Source organism: Hyaena hyaena, unplaced genomic scaffold (genome assembly GCF_003009895.1).
Source record: "Hyaena hyaena isolate Hyena2069 unplaced genomic scaffold, ASM300989v1 scaffold_519, whole genome shotgun sequence".
NCBI classification, from domain to species: Eukaryota; Metazoa; Chordata; class Mammalia; order Carnivora; family Hyaenidae; genus Hyaena; species Hyaena hyaena.
Genome location: NW_024081154.1, coordinates 1,150,830 through 1,157,877, shown reverse-complemented (window position 1 = coordinate 1,157,877; position 7,048 = coordinate 1,150,830).

The following is a 7,048-nucleotide window of genomic DNA, read 5'->3' as shown; positions in this document are numbered from 1 at the left end:
CCAAACTCTATTTTTCTCAACTTCCCATGACTTGTTCTTGCTTTTTCATTCTTAGTTTTCCTTGTAAGTTCCCAAAGAATTCAGGTCAGAGGTCTGATCAGAGGACACTTGATTTTAAGCTTCAAGGATCCTGGGATATCTTTATTTTAACATGATGAAGGGAAATGATTCAATAAGTACTGGTCTATGCACAACCCCCAGGAGATCTTTACCTCTCACTGAATCAGGATTCAGTGAATGTAGGAACTATTTCTGTTTGCTGGGTTCCATTTGGACCCTCATGTTGACCGGTGTATCTACAGGTAAGGAATTAAGGCTTGGAGTCCAAGGTGACACTACTCAGTAGGGAGCTGAGATTTAATTCACATAGTCGGCCAGAACAAGATAGTAGATGTTCCAAGCTTTTCAGGCCTCGCAGTCTCTGTCACAACCACTCAATGCTGCTGTTGTAAGGCAAACGTGGCCGTGGGCAACACACCAATGAAGAGACATAGATGGCCAAGCTCCAATAAACTTCGTTTATGGGCACTGAAATTTGAATTTCAAATAATTTTTACATTTTGTGATTTATTATTCCTTTGAATTTTCCCAATCATTTAAATGTAAACACCATTCTTAGCTCTAGAGTAGGGGTTGGCAAAGTGAGCCTGTAGTTCAAATCCTGCCCACTGCCTGTTTTTGTAAATCATGTTATTCATCATTTCTGTCCTTGATGTTCCTCTTGAAGGACATTCCCATTAATTCTTCATGGTAGATGAATTCATACAACAGATGTTGTAATTAATCAAGTCTAATGTTTCATCTTTCCATGGTGCAATATAGGGCTTTTACTAAAGTAATTGGCTTATATTCTTCAGGAGCTCTTTTATTTTTTTAAAAAACATTTTATTTATTTCTGAGAGAGAGAGAGAGTGAGCAGGGGAGGGTCAGAGAGAGAGGGAGACACATAATCTGAAACAGGCTCCAGGCTCTGAGCTGGCTGTCAGCACAAAGCCTGACACGGGGCTCAAACCCATGAACCATGAGATCATGACTTGAGCCCAAGTCAGACACTCAACCGACTGAGCCACCCAGGCGCCCCTAGGAGCTCTTTTAAAAAGTAAATTAGTAACATTACATTGTACCTATGCATTGGCATAAAACTAGTGATTATCTTAATGAAATTACTCTTTAATCAGATAGTTCATTAAGCATTTTCCTCCTAGTTGGGCACAAATCTAGGCACAATAACTATAGAAAGAAATCCACTTACCTTTGGTGACAATTCATCAGGAGCATATCCTTGGATTTTTCTTTGGAATTACATCTGTGCTCATTCCTTGCGGTGGGACAAATAAGTGTGATAGCTATTGAAATCCTGATGGCACCTCACTAAGTGTTTTCTCCTGTGCTGCATCCAGGGGAAGTGTGTGACGGGAAAATGGAGACAACTGCTTGGGATTTTTGGTTTTTTTCCTAATACTTACTATTGTCATAACTTTTCCTTCAAGCAGTGACATTTTTTTCTCCTAAATATTATATCTTTTAAAAAATATTTTTTTAGAGAGAGAGTGAGCAGGGAGAGGCAGGGAGAGAGACAGAGATACAGAATGTGAAGCAAACTCCAGGCTCTGAGCTGTCAGCATAGAGATGGATGTGGGGCTAGAACTCATGAACCGGAGATCATGACCTAAGCCAAAGTAGGACGCTTAACCAACTGAGTCACCCAGGTGCCCCAAAATGGATTAAATCTTATGCCCAAAACAAAATTCATAGCATCTGAGACAAAAGGTGAATTTGAAATTGTCAAGATTTGACCATTTGTTTAATGTTTTCTTTATTTTTGAGAGATAGAGACAGCATGAGCAGGGGAGGGTCAGAGAGAAAGGGAGACACAGAATCGGAAGACAGACTCCAGGCTCTGAGCTGTCACCACTCTATTGGTCCCAGAAGGCTCTCAATGTGGTTTCTTCCCTCTCCTCCTCTTGAACTTAGCTTCCTTACCACCTAGAATCAGGGCCTCTGTTTCCTCGGTAGTGCTCTGCTTTCCCGGTAACTTGCTCCAATAGAGCCGGATTTCACAGAATGCTTCCAATAGCTCCACATGTGCCCTGTGCTTGTGGCACAAGTCTTTCTGGTTTAGCACATATGCAGAGGTCTTTTCTCCTTCTGTCAGTGTGTGTTTAGAAATCTGACATATGATTCCTGACAACACATTTTACTGCCGAGCCTCGCTCTGAATGTTTCCAGGCATTCTGCCACCGGAACCAGTGGGTTGACAGCACTAAATCCACCCAATCCACCACTGAAGGTGTGACTCCATAAATTGTGTCTTAAATCGCTTTTGCTTCTCTGGCTCTGAGGCTCCCATTGCTGCAACATTTTGTGGCAAGTTCCGAAGACGGGGAAAAAAAAGAAACCTATTTAGTTCCTGACCTGCATTCTCTAGTAACATGCCTGGATTCTGGTTTCTGGTATCTTCTCCCCTCAGATGAGTTTCCCCACTTGCTGGTAGCCAGGATCATAGCCAACCTGATAGTGCAGGCTCCGGGATTCCCATTTTATAGATAAAAATAGAATAGTGTCTTAATCCAAACATGGTTGCCACAGATCCTTCACTCTCCCATGAAAGTTGCCAATTTCTCTTTTTAAATTATGTGTCTATTCTAGACCTTGGGTGTAAAATGGAAAGAGTTCAGAAAAGATAATCTCTTCCCAAATTAATGCTCACAAAAATGGGGGGATTAAAAGCAAAATGATGCAGTAGCAATAAAAAAGATGTGTGTATGTGGGGGGGAGTTGTCACACTTCTATCATAATCTTTAAAAACTCAACAAAAGAGAAAAACAGCAGATTTCCATGATCCTCTTGACTGAGCAGGGTTCTAGATGCTTCTAATTCATCCCAGTTCCCACCCCCAGGAGTAGTATAAAAGGAAGGTAGGTGAGTGAGGGGGAACATCCCACAAAAATCATCTAATACTCCCAACAAAAAATAGGCAAGTCAAAAAGATACATAGGAGCCCAGGCCTAAGTTTTCCTCAAGAACAGAAGACGCTGCCCTCCATTTACCATCTTGTTGCTCTTGGCTAGAGAAGAAGGCAGAGCAATAGAAGTCAACCAGTAGCAATTACAGCAATAAATGAGGATTGGGGAAAATAGAAGACAAAAGGAAAATAATATTTTATGAGGGAAGAGGGGTCAAAGGAAGAATCAGAGTGAGTGGTCAGTTTCATCTCTTGTTTTCCTTTATTGATCTGTTGCCCTCAGCATCAAATATGATGCTAACTGGTGCTTTGACATGCATATGCTTAAAATCATACAAACCTTTCTACTATAGCTTTTTAAATCAGAAACAAGTGCTCAAAGTAGTAAACATTTTTGGCATCCATAGAGATGTTTTTTCCTTTTTAATAAATATGTTAATTATATTTATAGAATTCTTAATGTTGAATCATTTTTGCATTCCTGAGACGAACTCCACTTAGCTGGTCTATATTATTCTTTAAAAGTACTGTTAAACTACATGCAAACCGTTTATTCAGGATTTTGGCTTCCATATTAAAAACTTAAATTGGTCTGTAATTCTTTCCTGATCTCTGGCACCAAGGCACTTTGCTTTGACAGCCACCATGATAAGGAACTTCTGACTACATTCTAGAGTAGTTTATTTCCAGCTGAACCCCCTGTCAGAGAATACCAGGAAGAACTCCAAAATGTGAGCAGGACCTCAGCTGCGTTCCCTTGCTTCTGCAACTGTTCATGCTGGTTGGATGTTCATGCCCTGAATGTATACATGTATACTACCATAGTGTTACACACACACACACACACACACACACAGTTTTCCTTTTGGAGTCCAGGGCAGAACAACCGGAGATGGATGGAAACCATCCTGGTCGTCTAGAGGGGTTTCCAGGGGCACAAAGAGCTATGCTGCCCATTCTACACCCTTTTCAGGACATGAGAAGTACATAAACTATCCACAGATAGTTAATCAGGCCACCTATAGATATGACTTGAGGCTCGCACAATGACCTGTCAGTGTTGTAGCAGGAACACGGTGATTCTCTTTGTATCTATCTACTGATAAGACACAAAGCCCAAGGACACAGTGTCTTGGTTGGTGAACGCACAGTGTGTCTCAGTTACTGCCCTGTCAGATGAATTTGAAGGTTTCTTCTTAGACTGCTACATCTAGGCATAAATGACACAGGAACCTCTCTAGGCACAGAGGAGTCAGTACCAGTTCTGAGTCTCCAGTTTACAGGGTATTCCTACTATTAACGCACACATTTCTGGTGGAGAATGGAATGTACAGAATAGGATGAAGAGCTTAATGTGTACAATCAACAATTCCAGTCTTTATCATGAAACTCAACACAACCATATACTGAATTATACTCTTTTCTGTTATTCTAAAGTGTCATCATCAAAAATAAGAAGCAAGCACCAGGATTCGCAATTATTCAAACAGGGTATGAAACACCTCCATAAAAATATATAATTTCACCAGTGAAGTTTTGCCGTAAGTCCCAATACCAATTCCATTTTTTCTCCCCTTTTTTAACCTTACGTGTTGAGGTACTTCAGAGTCCATTGAAGGGTGAGGGAGAGAGGGAGCAAAGGTTGTTGAGGGATTTTTAGTTTAATGGTCTATTGATAGAAACACAGCCTCTCAGGACCAGATGAACAGACGTGACAAATAAGCTTTGCAAAAACAGAGGCACTGTTTTACGCGTCTGATCCCCAACAGCTCATACAGAGTGTAAGGTCCTTTGATTTATATAAGCCTTCAATTATAAACAAATCCTTGAGTGGCAAATATGATATCAGTAAAATCATAACACTTTTTTAAATGCATGTTTAATCCCTTAATAGGCTTAAAAACAACAATCTTTTAATTTCTGAGTATAGTCTTCACTTGACTGTGTGAAATGTACTCAACAAAAGATGTAATAATTCTGATTTTTTCCTAAGTGTGGCTCACAAAGCCTAGATGCTATCTGAAGAAGTACAAAAAACAAAGACTTCAAGAATAGAAATCTTTTCAGGCACCTGGGTAGCTTAGTCGGTTAAGTGTCTGACTTCAGCTCAGGTCATGATCTCACAGTCCGTGGGTTCAAGTCCTGCATTGGGCTCTGTGCTGACAGCTCAGAGCCTGGAGCCTGCTTTGGATTCTGTGTCTCCCTCTTTCTCTGCCCCTCCCCCACTCACTCTCTCTCTCTGTCTCTCAAAATAAAGACATAAAAAATTTTTTAAAAAAATAGAATTCTTTTCTAGTTATTTTGAAATGTCCAGGCACTTCAAATTACAGAACCTACTTAACCATTTCTGAATCACAACAAACAAAATAAAAACAAATTAGTTGAACTACTGGAGTGTGAAACACTCTTATTGGGGTGTGAAACAATCTTATTGGAGTGTAAAAGTGTTCCAAATCTGGATTGTGGTGGTGATTGCACAATTATTTTTCTATTTTGGATCTTTTTTAAAAAATATACTTATTGTCAAATTGGTTTCCATACAACACCCAGTGCTCATCCCAACAAGTGCCCTCTTCAATTCCCATCACCCACTTTCCCCTCTCCCCCACTCCCAATGATAGCACAATTTAGCAAATTTGCTCAGTATCATTGAATTGTATACTTAAAATGGGTGAGTTTTATGGCATGTAAATTATACTGCAAGAAAGTTACACACAAAGAATTAGTTGCAATGCTTCTTATGACCACAGAATGTCAGCAAAGTCAGCCATGAAGGATTTTTCCATAAACCTAATTTTCCAAGAAGAAGCCAGCAACCACTAGATGTAGGTGTCTTTCACTACAGAAATGCCTTTGTTCTGGCTCTCATGTGCTTGAAGTTATCAAAGAGTTAGGCGTCAGGAATAAGGAAACATTTTCTTAAAAATTTTTAATGCTTATTTATCTTTGAGAGAGAGATAGAGTGCAAGCAAGGGGGCGGCAAAGAAAGAGGAAGACACAGGCTCTGAGCTGTTAGCACACAGCCTGACGCGGGGTTCAAACTTATGAACTACAAGATTATGACCGGAACTGAAGTCAGACGCTTAACCAACTGAGCTATGCAGGTGCCCCGGAAACATTTTCAAATATTGTCTTATACAGATCTACAGTGATTGAAGCTATCAAATCATTTTATCCACGGTGTATACAATAAGTAAAACTAACTTCAAGCCACAATAGTTTTGAATAAGCTAATTCATTCTTACTGAAAATATTAAAATCATTTAAAACTAGTTTTGGACTACTTACACATTGTAGTAAACATATACACTTTGATTTTTATGACTATTTTATCTTTTTAAAAAACTGTACATTTTAAAGGACAATTTTTAAAATGTTGATCTAGTTCCCTTTAAGTTAGACAAACATTAACCAGTGAACTTTTCAAGTAATGAGGTAGTATGAAGAAACCTTTTAAAAGGAGTACAGTTTCTCTCATTACCTCTTTAGATCTTTTGAAAACATAAAATATGTTGGATTATAGGAAGGTAAATTTAATACACATTGAAAACCACAACCATTTCTAGGGTGAGCCTTCCTCTTGCTCAGTGCAGCCCTGTTATGATTAAGGGCGGAGGAGACTTGTGAGCTGGAAAATTTTCTCTCAGTCACATTTTGAGCATATTTACAAGGGAAATAAGGTTTGTCCAAAAAAAGTTTTCATGTGTCAAAGTCTTAACCTACGTTTCCCAAATCAAAATAGATGTCCTGCCTTCATCGTGAGGCCAGTTTCAATCTAAGGACTTTTTGGTTTTGAATTACGGTTAATACTAAAAGCAACATGAATGACATTTTCTTGGATTAATGATTTGAGTACCAGGAATCCAGAAACTGCTCACAGGGATAAGAAAAAAATAGGATCTAATAAAATGATACTTATATTAATTTTTCTCAGAGATTTGAGAGTCAACTGTTTCTTCACAGTATCACCAAATGTCAAGGTCAAAGTAGAGAAGACAGAGGTTAAGTGACAGGTTAAGTGACCTGGCCAAAGTGACAAAGGTAGTTCATTGAACTGTTAGGATTAGAACCAGGTCTTTTGGG